A 14,349-nucleotide genomic window follows, 5' to 3' on the forward strand; every position below is an offset into this window, starting at 1 on the left:
CATTTGTTGTCCTACATTTTACTTCTCTTTCTATTTATAATCCACAGAATACGTTGTTATTATTTTTGCTTTAAACACCTAATTCTATTTTAAAACAATTTTATTGATGAGAAAAAATGTTATTTTATATTTATTCAAATATTTACTATTCTCCTAGTACTCTGCATTCCTTTGAGTTGATCCAAATTGATATTTGGTGTCACCTAAGTAAATGGGCATAAAGTAAGTTTGATTTATTTTTTCAGCCTTGCCTATTCTGTTTCCTGCCGTTTCTAATTTATTAATTGATTATGTAGTGATGCTGTTTGCCTTTTTGTTTTTGCTTGGTAATCTCCTTAATTCTTTTTTTTTTTTAATCATCTTGTTTTTGAGCTTTTGCTTATTATATTTAGATTTTTGTTAAGTTCCTTAAGGAGCAATTTATAAAAATTTGTTTCTTTTGTGTGAGTTTTCTTCTAGTCTTGTTCTTTGTAGTTTGCATGCTTTCTTTCAATTTACTTATATATTTATTCTTTTGCTTACTTTTTTGTCATGGTGTGTATATAGAGTTACCAGGATGTTTTCTTTCCATCTTGCTCATCCTTGGAGGTATGTGCTATACATTCTATCAAAAATACCACTTGACTTTACACTTTAGACTTGGACCATTTTGTTTTCCAGTTAGCGCTGTAGTTTGAGGCCTGGATAGTTCTCATTCTCTCTACTTTTTTTGTAGCCTGAGGAAATTGTCAGGGAGGGTGAAGGGTTCAGTTGTGGTTGAGATGGTTTCTTGTTTGGTTACACTTGCTGGGCTCTGTGGTCTTTTCTGAGATATTAAATATTTTGTGTCTGAGTTCATATTATCCAGTTAGGAATGTGTCCTATTGTTGGGGAAGATCTGTGGGATTTAAATTATTTTCCAATTCATTGTTTAGCACAGGATATATTAAATTATTAGCTGGCATAATTTTTGAGAATTTCTATACACCTATGTAAGATGTTCATAATACTCAAAGGAGCTTTTTTTTCTATTACATTGGTGCAAAAGTAATTGCGGTTTTTGCAATTTTTTTTTTAACCTTTTAGACTGTAATTATTTGTGCACCAACCTAATAGTAAGAGGAAATAAACTGCTCAGTTTTTTAGATCTTACTTAAATATTTCAAGCTGTTATGGTCTCTTTTAAGTACGCTAAATAAGAACCAAATGGGCCAAATCAACAAATCAGTGATCAAGGAATTTGGATGCCCATGGTAACATTATATTAGAAGCCAAAAACTATTTTTTCCCAAGGGATTTGCTATAATTAAATTTTGTGAAATATTCTTTGAATTCAAAGACCTTCCCCTAGTAAGGCATATTCTTTGAATAGATTTTACATAGCAGTGATGAGATTCTGCTCATCCAGCTACTTACTAATCTGGCACGTGGACTTAAAGTGTGCCTGGGCCCCAAAGGAGCTAGTCATATAGTAATACAGTGACATAAAAGACACAAAGGGGTTGGTGAGCTGATTAGCTTAGAGGAGATTAAAGAAATATGACAACTAAATGCAAGATGTGTTTCCTGATTAATTCCTGGTTACGAAAAAGAAGACAACTGTAAAGGAACAGTTGGGAAAATTTGATTGGGACAAATGACAAAATTTAAAAAGGGACTATCTTAGATACTAGTTTTTCATCCATATTAAATTTCCTGAGTGTAATCATTGTATTGAGTTATGTAGGAGAATGTTTTTGTTCTTCTGAGATGCGTGGTGAAGTATTTAGGGATGAAGTGTCAAAAGCTGAAAACAGCTCTTGAATGGTTGAGGGGGGAAAAAGTGTATATAAAGAGATCAAGTAAATGAGGCAAAATGTTAAATCTGGTGACACTAGGGTAGGGGTGTCCAAACTGCGGCCCGTGGGCCAACTATGGTCCTCAATCCATTGTTAATTGGCCCGCAGCAAATTCCAAAAATATATTTAGTTTACTTAAATAAACCAGGTGAGGCAATACATACTTCACCTCGAGTGAGTGGCCCGGCTGTTTGTGTATTTTACCACATATGGCCCTTGGTAAAAAACGTTGAAAAAAGTTTGGACACCCCTGGACTAGGGGAACAGCAAACAGGTATTCAGTGTAGTATTCTTGCAAATCTTGAATGTGTGAAATTTTTCAAAATAAAATTTGGGAAATGCATAGACAAATCAGAGAGAAAATTAGATTGGGTAAACAATATAGTGTGCATCAAAGTTGTTACCAATCATATCAGACCCAATTCTTGTTTTCATAATAAATATTTTCAATACCATGTTTGCTATCTGGATGAAACCCATAGAAAATAAAACCTACTTACACATAAAATTTTAAAAATGATGGAATGCCCTACTGCAACATGAGAAAAACAGATCATGTTCTTCAATGGCTTAATTCTCAGGCACAACTACACTTAGAATAATGTCCCCATAGATTTCCAGAATTTCCCCTAGGGGGTGCTACTGCCCCTGTTGTGAACAACTAGGTTAACTATTTGCTGGTGTAGGAGGGCTATTACCCTGAGACATCGCCGCAATCAGAACACGACTGTGTTTGCTGCATGGGTGAGAAGGCCCATGAGACATCAGTCTTTATTCATTAATACGCCTGAAGTTTTTGTGTTTTGGGCTATATTGGGAAGGAGAATTAATGGGTGCCTGAGTTATAGGTAAAAGTACTGTAGGGTGACTGTTTTCCCACTTGGTTCCCGTAGATTTTGTTTAAGCTACATGGAGGAGTAAGAATCCAAGTAAAAGCTGAAGAAGCTGTTTTTTTTTGTAGGATTTCTGAGGGAGATATAGGTACCAATGTGTTATTTGTGTATTGATAACGTTGACAGTACTGCTGAATGAAATTTATTTAGTCTCCCTTAGTTTCTTAAAATTCATATAATGGAGGAAGTTTTCCCCGTGCCCTGGATGAAACTTGGGCCAGCTCATAGCTTTCCTGATTTATGTTAGGTAGCACATGTTACCTAACAGGTAACTAAGTTGTCCCAATTCCGTGGTTTAAAATGTTCACTATATTAGAAAACTCTTCATTCCAAAGTACAGACTTCCTGCTGTCCTGTTAGGGCCTATAGTAGGAGGGCCCCTACCCACACCGGCGGAGGGTGTGATTGACTTCTTAATCTTTTTTCTCCCTCCTTTACTAGCTCCTCTTATTACTGACTCCTCTAGATAGAGCTGGAACATTGAGTGGGAAAGGAGAAGGTAGGCTGGAGAGTTTCACTGAGTAGGTCTTTTTTTTTATTTTATTTATTTTTTAAATTTATTGGGGTGACAATTGTTAGTAAAATTACATAGATTTCAGGTGTACAATTCTGTATTACAGCATCTATAAATCCTATTGTGTGTTCACCACCCAGAGTCAGTTCTCCTTCCATCACCATATATTTGATCCCCCTTACCCTCATCTCCCACTCCTCACCCCCCTTACCCTCTGATAACCACTAAACTATTGTCTGTGTCTATGAATTTCTGTTTTTCATTTGTTTGTCTTGTTCTTTTGTTGTTTTTGATTTATATACCACTTATAGAGAAAAAGGAACCCTCATACACTGTTGGTGGGAATGCAGACTGGTGCAGCCACCATGGAAGGCAGTGTGGAGGTTCCTCAAAAAATTACGAATAGAATTACTATATGACCCAGCAATCCCTCTCCTGGGTGGCTACCCAAAAAATCTGAAAACATTTATACATAAAGACACGTGTGCTCCAATGTTCATTGCGGCTTTGTTTACGGTGGCCAAGACATGGAAACAACCAAAATGTCCTTCAATAGATGAATGGATAAAGAAGGTGTGGTATATGTACACAATGGAATACTATTTGGCGGTAAGAAAAGATGATATAGGAACATTTGTGACAACATGGATGGATCTTGAGAGTGTAATGCTGAGCGAAATAAGTCAGACAGAAAAAGCAGAGAACCATGCGATTTCACTGAATAGGTCTTAAGGTGACTTCTAGCTCTCTTAGTTTGGCAGATGTAGAAAGTTGACTGTCCTGTGGCCGGATTCATGGCATTTTGGAGGTTCCCCTGCTGGGCTGTACTGTCATGTGTGATGAACTCGCTTTCTTCATTGTCACTTGCCTCTCAGCCCTAGTTTTCTGGCAGGCTCCACTGTGGCTCGCTCCCCAATGGGGCCCACATTTGGTCCCCATTCATGAATCCTTTGACTCATAAAACTGTGGAGGGCGCCTTTTCTTATAGCTGAAAAGGAACAAGACAAGCAAACAAAGAAACAAAAACTGACAGACACAGACAGTATGGTGGTTGCCAGAGGGTAAAGGGGGAGGGGTGTGGTAGATGAAGGTAAAGGGGATCAAATATATGGTGATGGAAGGAGAACTAACTCTGGGTGGTGAACATTCAATGTGATGTATAGATGATGTAATACAGAATTGTACACCTGAAACCTATGTAACTTTACTAACCATTGTCACCCCAGTAAACTTTAATTAAAAATAAAATACTGAGGAGGGCAGGGCAGTCCCAGCACAGCTGCCCCTACTGTGCTCTCAGCATTGGAGCACCCCGCTGGTTATGTTGTCAGGGAGGAGAAGCCATTAGATTTCTTAGGCAGGTGTCAGACTTTAGTCCACTGTTTCTTCCAAAGGTAAGAAGATACCTGTCGAGTTTTCCCAGTGACCCCACTGAAAGCTCTCTGTGGGGGCAGAGCCCCAGAAAGTAGTTTCCAGGCTGTCTGCCTCACGTGGAGGAGTGCTGGCTCAGGTAGTAGATGGCCGTCAGCTGTGGCTGATTGGCCGTCAGCTGTAGCCAGTTAGCCAATTGGCCGCCAATATAACTGCTGCGGCTACGGAGGAGAGGAGAGAGGGAGAGAGAAGGAGAAGAAAGAGAAGGATGGGGGCTAGCAAGAAGATGGCGGCTGGGCTGGCAAGCGTGGATGGCGGTTTGCGGACAGTGTGGATCCAGCCTCCAGTGAGAGTATAGTGCCGCCAGAGAGAATATAGTGGTATGACTCCCCCATCTATGGCTCCGTGGGTGTTCCTTTTTGGCCTCACCATATCCTGCGTTCTTGTATGGGGAGCGGGAGCAGAGACCCCGCAGGCCTCCCTGCATGACAAATGGCGCAGCGAGCAGGGTCCCCTGCACGGCACTCTCTCTGGAGACTGGAGGTGAAGGAAGTAGAGTTGTGTTTTTGCCTCTCTGCTTTTGCGGAATGGGTGGTTCTCACAGTACTCGCTTGCTCTCTCCAAATATTTTCACAAATCCTCCACGACTCTCCACTGCCTCAATCTTTTATATCCCTGATGTGATTTTAGAATTGTCAAATTTCCTTTCAAAGTCTGTACCTTGTGACAAAACACTATGGAATTGTATATCTATTTTATGGTGGAGCCTCATTGGAAACTCCCAATTTAACATACCATTCTCCTAGGCTCCCAGGTGACAGTGCAGTGGGGCACGGAGGCTACATGGGGTGGGGTCAGATTTAAATTTGACTTCAATTCCACCACTAGTTTTGTGATTTTGGGGCACATTACTTAACCTGTAATAGGGCTATTGTGGAAAATAAATGAGATACTCTATAAATTGCTTAGGCTGAGACATAGTAAGTGCTCAGTGACGTAATTATTGTTATCCTTTCCATTTATATATTATAGAACAAAGTGCTGCTCTGATGCCTTGAAACGTGGTAGATCTGGGAATATTAGAAAATACCTTCTTGAAATGTATATCAGCATTCTTATGGTAGGCAACCCAGAGCAATGATGAAGCGTCCTCTGTGGCTTCATGAGAAGCAGACATCAGCCAGGGGCTGGAGGATAGAGGTGACGGGCTGGACTGTGAGCATCTGCAAGGTGCCCCTAGAGATGCCTGGATGGGACAGTGGGTTTAGCAGGAACAGAAGTCCTGCATGACCTTTCTGTGGGAAATGACAGTGAAATCCATGTTGTTAGTGATAAAGTGAGCCCATCAGCCAGATGACCCAAAGTGAAGAGCAGAGCTTATTGGGTTCCTTAAGGCATATAATTATATTTTCTTTTTGTTAAGAGAGAAATACTGCAACAGTTAGAATGTGTTCAGCTGCAACTAGAATACCTAACGGTGACTTGTGAAGTAAAACTTTTAATTATCTCACGTAGCAAGAAGTCTGGGAATAGGCAACCACTTGCATTGGTTAGCTGACTCCAAATTCTTACAGCCAGCCTCTCTGCAATTCCTTTAGCCTCCCATCCTGACAGCAGAATGTTTTCTGCCTTTCCAGGCAGCAGGCAATTGGAAACACACCAAGAGAGGGTAATCACATCACAGCCTAGGAGACAGCACCCCTTGGAGCTGAGCGGCTCATACTTTGCACAGTTATCACAGTGGTCCTAGTGGTAACGTGCAGGGCAAACACTCAAGTTCTCATCTTTCTGACTCCAGAGACCGCACGCTGTCTGCTATGTATAATTTGAGTTGTGGGCCCAGCTGGAAGGAATAAGCACAATTCTTAGGCCTACATGATAGAAAGGTGAGTTCTATTACCAAGTCTGAATCTAGAATCTGAAGGGAATTTCTATTATCTCAGGATCTTCTGATTTGGAAGTGAAAATAATCACACCCATCCTTTTCTATTATGTGGGTTGCTGGTAAGTATTCACACATTTTCCAGCAGCTTTCAAAGCTGTAATCCCGTAGCAGGACTGTAATCTACGTGTGAGTGCTGTGATGAATTCCTTTAATAAATTCTCTGAGTTCGTGACAAACCTCACATATGCTTAATTCAGTCTAATTCAGAGACAAAGGCTAGACAATCTCCCATGTTTGTTTTTTGAACAAGGACACATGCTAGGATTTTTAATCTACATACTTCATTTCAAGTATTTGGTATGAGACCATTGAGCCTTGAGACTGGAAGCTTGCAGTGAATGTTTTTCTTTAATTTATTCCATTCCATTTCCTGGTTAGCTATCTACATTTTTGGTCTTTTGACTTTCACATTAGACAAAATAGTTTACACATAGCTACAACAGCATTCATTGTCTTTCAGAGCTAAGAATAGACAGTCAACGATCTGGCATTTTAATTGGGTACTTGCCTTCATGTGCATTTCAGCAACAATCTAGCAAAGCTGAATAATAGATGGTAGTTTGATCTGACTTCAGACGTTCCCGTCCTCCAGTTGCATCACAACAAACAACACAGGGATGCAGGATAAGAACAGTGTTTATTTTTTCCCCCTTAAATCTTGCCTTGCTGTCTTTTCGCTATCACTATTCCAGTTCACATAATCGTTTTCTGTCCTTTCAGTACCGTGATGCTTGTCAGCAGAGTACCTGCTATCTGAAAACACATTTAGTGTTTTAAATGTTTCTATTAGAAGATAATAACATTCCAAGTTGTCCAGTCTCTCCTTCTCTCTTCTTTGTCTCCCACCTGACAGGTGGGTGCTCAGGACCCTGGGTTTGGGCTGCTCATCTAGGAACCTGGGAGTGGATGACACACCACTCTCGGAGCATGGAGCTGAATAGGGGAATTCATAGGCTGCCACCTTGGGCCAAGCTCTATCAAACTGGCGCAGACCACCCAATTGGATTGTTAATCCAAGAAGGCTAAACTGAGAGGAATCTAGGTGGGAAACAATAGGTTGAAAAACCAGGGAAACCAGGAAAATGCTAGAGAGTTTGAAGCAAATGGTGGGGGCCAGATCCAGAAATTACTGAGGCCTTGCTGTGATGGGTTATATTACAATAGGTAAGACATGATTCCTATCCTCAGAAAAGCTTAGATAAGACAACTACAATAAGCAGTGACTTATGTTAGCGTAGGGGTATGCACAAAGTATTGTGAAGGAAATTAAATTACTTGAGGTAGGTGGGAACAAGGGAAAGGTCAAGGGCCATGTGACAGGAAAGAAGATATGGGAATTGAGCCTTGAAGGATGAATGGTATTTAAATAAGCAGAATGCAAGGGAGAACATTCCAGAAAGTGACAACCTAGTACAAATTCATCAAGTTGTCATATAGCAAGTGGAGCTGACAAAGATTTCAGAAATGGCTGTAACCCAAGGTGAGAATGGAGGAGATCCAAGAACTGATCCTGGTGAGGCAGCAAGGAGCCAAGACATAAAAGGACATCTGTATTCACAAATTAGGACTTTGTCTGTGGGTAATGGGAATCATTACAGAGTTTAAGGTAGCACAGAGAGATGATAGATTGTTAGACCACTTTGTCACCCACGTGGAGGATGCCTTAACTTGGTGTAAGAGAAGGGAGATTATAGGCATTCACAGTGTAGTCTGCTCACAAGATGAGAAGGACATGGACCCCACAAGTGGCAATAGTAGGTAAAAGACATATTTGAGAAATATTTTGTAAATAGAATTTTGAAAACGGGTCATGGATGGGCCCCAGATTTTGGGCAGATGGAGGGGACACAGGAGGAGAAGCAATTCGGATAGTGGTCAGGGGAGATAAACCACATGAAGTTGGGTTTAGATTTTTTTTGAATGTTGTGAGCTCTAGGACATTCAGGAAGATATTTCCAAAAGTAGACTAGACCTCAGGAAAGTGGTGACCCTGGAGATAAATCCGAGTGTCATCAACCTATGGATAGTAGGTGAATCTATAGTCTGGATGAGATTAACCAAAGTGATATGAAATAAATCCTGGAAATGTAATGTACAGCATGGTGACTATAGTTAACATTATTGTAGTGCATATTTGAAAGTTGCTGAGAGAGTAGGTCTTAAAAGTTCTCATCACAAAGAAAAAAACAACAACTTGTAACTATCTAAGGTGATGGATATTAACTAAACTTGTAACCATTTTGCAGTATGTACATATATCAAACTATTATGTCATATAACATAAACTTATACAATGTCATATGTCAGTTATATCTCAATAAAACTGGAAAAAAATCAATAAAAATATAAAGGCCAAGGACAAAGCCATGGAGACTACTAATATTAAAGGGGAGAATAAGGAGGATGTTGTTGTGAAAGTGGGTTGCTGCAAAAGTTTTAGAACAGCACTGTTCAATATTGCTGAAAGTATCTGAGAGTAAGTGAACAGTTGCAAAGCACTGTTAGATTTGACAGCAGTGGTCTTTGGCAGAGCATTTCAGTGGAGGGTCAATTTTAGGTTGGGGAGAGGTGAAGAAGTCAAAATTGTGACTATTTCATTCTTCTAGAAGCTTGACCATGAAGGGAAAGATAAAGATTTATAATAGCGGATGAAATATGCAGGTCGTGTATTGTCTTTCACAGGTGACAAAACCGAAGCTCTGAGAGGTTGTAACTTGCCCAGTGTCAGTCACTAGTCAGTAGCAGAGCCAAAATGAAATTCCTGTTCTTCGGATTCTGCATGCTGATTTCCTTCTGCCTGCCCACCTGAGTGACTGAAGGGACATCCAGGGCAGTGGACATGACCATAATCAGTTAGTGTAAATATCATTATGGTGTATTCCATCGAAAGTTTAAAGTATGATGGTGGAGGGGGTGGTAGGGAAGGGGAAGAATTATTTTCCCTATTGGTCTGAACTTGTGAAATATGGACAGGAAAGTTTCATTTTAAGCTTCACTTGGCATGTTTCCTTGGCTGGATTCCTGCAGACAAATCCTGTTTTCCTTTTAGCTATGCCCTGACAGCCTGGTGTTTCTACTGTGATTTCAATTCATGACCTGACCAAGGATGAGAAAAAGTAAATTGCATTCTCAAGTGTATCCATATTACAGGCCAATTACGTAGCTGCCTAATCTACTCTGTGACTTGGACAGCATGCATCAGATGAAACCTTCCTTGATTAAAGAAATGCATTTTATTTGGTGTTTCCTTTGGAAATTAAAGCCACTGTTCTTGCAGTGATGCACAGGCTGTTGGAGTCAGAACAGCCATCTGCACTAACAAGGATTATGTAATGCTCCTTGCTTTCAGGTAAAGATGAACCTCACATGCAGACATGAGGACACCAGCTCCTGGTCTGAACTCAGACACTGTGAACTTGGGTCAACAACTCTGAGCCTCCCCACCAAGGACCTAGACTCCTAGGGTTAGAGTTAGATGCAGGGCTTTGCAATGCTTGGAAACAAAGTTCACCTGGAAGATGGTATCCATTTGAGGGAAGGGTTAAGCCAATAGAGTGCATTCACATGCCTGGTGAGTGAGCCTGGCTTACAAATGGACTTTGGTCATAATTACTCAAACCCAAATATCTATTCCTCAAACAGCCATTTGCCTCCTCCTGTAAGAGGTAGCAAGTTAAAGAATGATATTTCTTGAAATAGATGCTAAGCTTCTTAAGAGTTGGATTCCTTGTTTCATCATCATCATCATCACCATCACCATCATCATCTGTATATAATTGTTATATCCCATAGATTAATAAATGTTATGAGTTTAAACTTATTATTTATTTAACATATAGCCAGGCCCAGTAAATAATTGCTGATTGATTTTATCCCATTCTAGTTTCCTTAGCAACTTAACTGTAGTTTTTCAGTTGAACTAATGCCCCTTCAATCAAAGAAAGAGTACTGACAAGCTTCAAAGAAAGCTGCCTTCAGGGGTTGCTGGCTGAAAAGCTGAGCTGAATGTGATGCATCTAGGGAAAAAAAAGAAAACAATAAAAAGATCGGTGTTTTCCTTCAATATTTTCTTTTTTTTTTTTTTTGCCTGTTGTATTTACTTATCTAGTTACATCTGATCACAAGTGCACATAAAATAGATATTTATAACCTTTGTTTATTTTATACCCAGTTGTTAAATGTCTTTATGAAATAAGAACGTAGCAATGATAAGATTTTCTTCTCTCTTTCTGCATCCTGAAGTTTAGTCCTAGCTTGTCTCAACTATCCATTCTTCCCCTATCCATTTGCATATTAGGAGAAAGTGAATCTAATAGTAAAAAGCCGTAAGTGGAATCCATGAGAATTTGTAATTTTTTATGAGAGCATAACTTTTCTGGAGCCAGAAGCCCTTCTTCCGTTCTCAGTTTTGTGAAAAATATTCCCAACCGCAGTGTCACCAGCCAACCTGTGGCCTGACCATGGCTCTGGCTGCACATACAGAACTTGAGTTCGTTCAGAAGGCTATTGAAGCAAGATCCCAATCGGAGAGGAGGTGCTCAGCTGCTCAGGAAGTAAAAGCACCCCAAGTTCTTCCTAACTTCACAGCTGTGTTAAAGCTACACTCAGAATCTTCATGAGCTGCACATCAGACAAGGAATGCTAATTGACCAACCATATTCACAGATCTTATTGGGTAACGTGGCTTGAATCCTGAAGATGTAGGAAAGCTACATCTTTGAAATAGTAGCAAATTTTGCCATCTGTAAAAGTGAAGGATATTGCTATTTTAATGAACAAATCTAAAGACAGTATTCAAAGCTTAGTCTGGTCAGTAGGGCACAGAGCCTAGCACTGTACCTGACATATAATAAGTGCTCAATAAATACTTGTCAACTGAGTAAAGAGTGGATGCTTTGCTCGCAGTGTTTCCCATCTCGCCCCCCACACCTTCGCCCCTCCCCCCCCACTCCACCAGATTTTTAACTTGGGAAGAAATGAATGCACTTGAGCATCATGCATCGCTTTTGTTTTTCTTTATCCAAATTTGGTTTTCGGAAGCTCTATCTAACTAAAAAGTATCAAAGCAGAAAAACAATGGGTTACCTTTCCCTCAGTCTTTATAACTAGTTTATAAACAAGCTCAAGTTGGTTACTCACACATAGCAAAGATAGAAAAGAATTTTTAGTACAAAGGCTCCATTTCTGGCTTCTTTTTCTTCCCCAGTCTCTAAAGAGAAGTGTGAATATCCCAAAGGACTTCTGGATACCTGATAACTAAGATCAAATGAAACAGAAAATGTCAGCCACTGGTCAGTAGCAGAGCCAAAATGAAATTCTTCACTCTTGGAATGAACTATCAAGTTTTTTAAACAAATCTAATAGGCTGTTAAATGGAGCATACGCTGTTGCCTCCTAATGTCTGCTAAAGCCTCACTTTCTAAGAAGAGATGGCTAGACTCATCCACACAAGACCTGCACAAAGATGATAGATGTGTATCCATCACTCACCTCCAGTCTTTGTAGGAGACTAGGGCTGTCAAGCAGATTCGCTTAAGGAATTTGTAAGAGTGGAGAATGCTTTGTCTTTTGTCCTCTTTCTCCCCTTCCAGCCAAGTGATAGAAGATTCCAAGGAAAAGGCACAACTTGCAAGAGGGAAAACTTGGAAGTTGCAAGAAGAGAAACTGGTGTTTCACTCACCAGCTAGAGGTTTACTTAGCTGTAGAAATTCCTAGGTCCATCCTGGAATGTCTGCAGATCTGGAGTGTGGTGAGAGTTCTTGGGAGGTGCTAAAATGGATCCCCATGCGTTTGAATGCACACCTGAGCCAGAGACTAGTAATTGCCTCCTGTCTGGAGAATCTGGAAGACAGAAGCTGGCTGAACTGCCTGGCTGTGACAGCAGGACACGAAAGCAGCCTGCACTGTCAGATGAAAGATGCATGAGTTCCCTCAGGTCATGTGGCTGGCAAAGAAGATACAGCCCTGCCTGTGTGGGTTGCCATCCAAAGTGAGGGATCCCAGCAGAGTAGCTGTGGGTGTATTGCTGGGTGGTGTTGTCCCCCACCTGGTGGACAAGCGTCAGAGTTGAGCCAGAGAAACAATCCATATTAGGGAAAGGGACAGTGCACAGTTGCCAAAGGGTGCTCTGTTTTTGGAGAACCTCCAAATATGCCCACAAGAGAGAGCCAACTTTTCAATGTCTGTCATAACAGAAGTCACCAGTAACCAGAATATGACAGAATATAGCCGCTTGTATCTTGGCTCCTTTTTCTCCAGTCCCCTGTCCCTGCCACTGTCCTGAGAAGAGCCTGAGGTATCAGAATTGGGCTGGCAGGGGAAAGAGGAGCAAGATGTCAGGAGCATAGTCAAAAGAGCAGACGGAACCATGTCCCCTTCCCGTGATGGGTCTCACCCTCAGAGTCAGACCTGAGCTCACTAGAAAGGGAATTCTATGCCATTGGAAGAGAGATTTAAGTTTTGATGTGGGTGGAAAGTCCATTTCCATACCTGAAACTAAACTAGATTAAAGAGCTGTGATGTCTGCCTGATCCGTAGTTGAGAGATGGAGGGGAGATCTAACTAAGCAGATTGATGGCAGCAGTGGAAGGAAAATCTTTTTCTTTATGTATACCTTCAAGTTCAGTTTGCTTAATAAAGTAGTCACAGAAAAAGGAAAAGATATGAGTTTATGGAAAGTATTGGATGGAAGTGGATGTGGTTGTGCTGGTGCAAATGTGAGCAGCTAGAGGATGAGGTTTTTCTGTTCATTGGGCAAAAGTATTATTAGCAGCTTTGTTAATATGTCAGCAGCATTTACTTAACTGTGTCCCTCTTATGGCAGAGTCTACCAGTTGCTAGTTACCAATATGACATTTTTTCTTTCTTAATAAAAAACCTTCAACCCATTAGACCAGATGATACTTAACTTAATGCAACTAGTCTTGGCTATAGGATTAAGTTCTTGACAGTGAGATTTAGTGGAACTCATTGGGTGGAAATTCTAGGAACACTTTTAAAAATAGAGTATATTTTTGTCCTTTTTGTTTTTTGTTTGTTGTGTTTTAAAGTTTATTGGGGTAACAGTGGTTAGTAAAGTTACATATGTTTCAGGTGTACAATTCTGTAATACGTCATCTATACATCACACTGTGTGTTCACCACCCAGAGTCAGTTCTCCTTCCATCACCATATATTTGATCCCGTTTACCCTCATCTACCATTCCTTCGCCCCCCTTACCATCTGGTAACCACTAAACTATTGTCTATGTTTGAGTTTTTGTTTCTTTATTTGTTTGTTTTGTACCTTTGTTGTTTTTAGTTTGATATCTTACACATCAGTGAAACAGTATGGTTCTTGACTTTTTCTGTCTGACTTATTTCGTTTAGTATAATAATCTCAAGATCCATCCATTTTGTCACAAATGGCACTATTTCATCTTTTCTTACGGCAGAATAATATTCCATTGTGTATATAAACCATATCTTTATCCATTCATCTTTGGAAGGGCACTTTGGTTGTTTACATGTCTTGGCCACTGTAAATTAAGTTGCAGTGAACATCAGAGCACATATATCCTTACGGATAAATGTTTTCAGATTTTTCGGGGTAGATACCCAGAAGAGGGATTGCTGGATCATACGGTAATTCTATTCTTAATTTTTTGAGGAACCTCCACACTACTCCAATCTGCATTCCCACCAAGGGTGTATGAGGGTTCCTTTTTCTCCACAGCCTCTCCAACACTTGTCTTTTCTTTTTCCTTCTGTTTGGAATGTGGATATGATGGCTGGAGGTCTAGGAGCCACGTTGGTCCAGAAAGTGACACA

This window comes from Rhinolophus sinicus, linkage group LG06, assembly GCF_036562045.2.
Source record: "Rhinolophus sinicus isolate RSC01 linkage group LG06, ASM3656204v1, whole genome shotgun sequence".
NCBI lineage: Eukaryota > Metazoa > Chordata > Mammalia > Chiroptera > Rhinolophidae > Rhinolophus > Rhinolophus sinicus.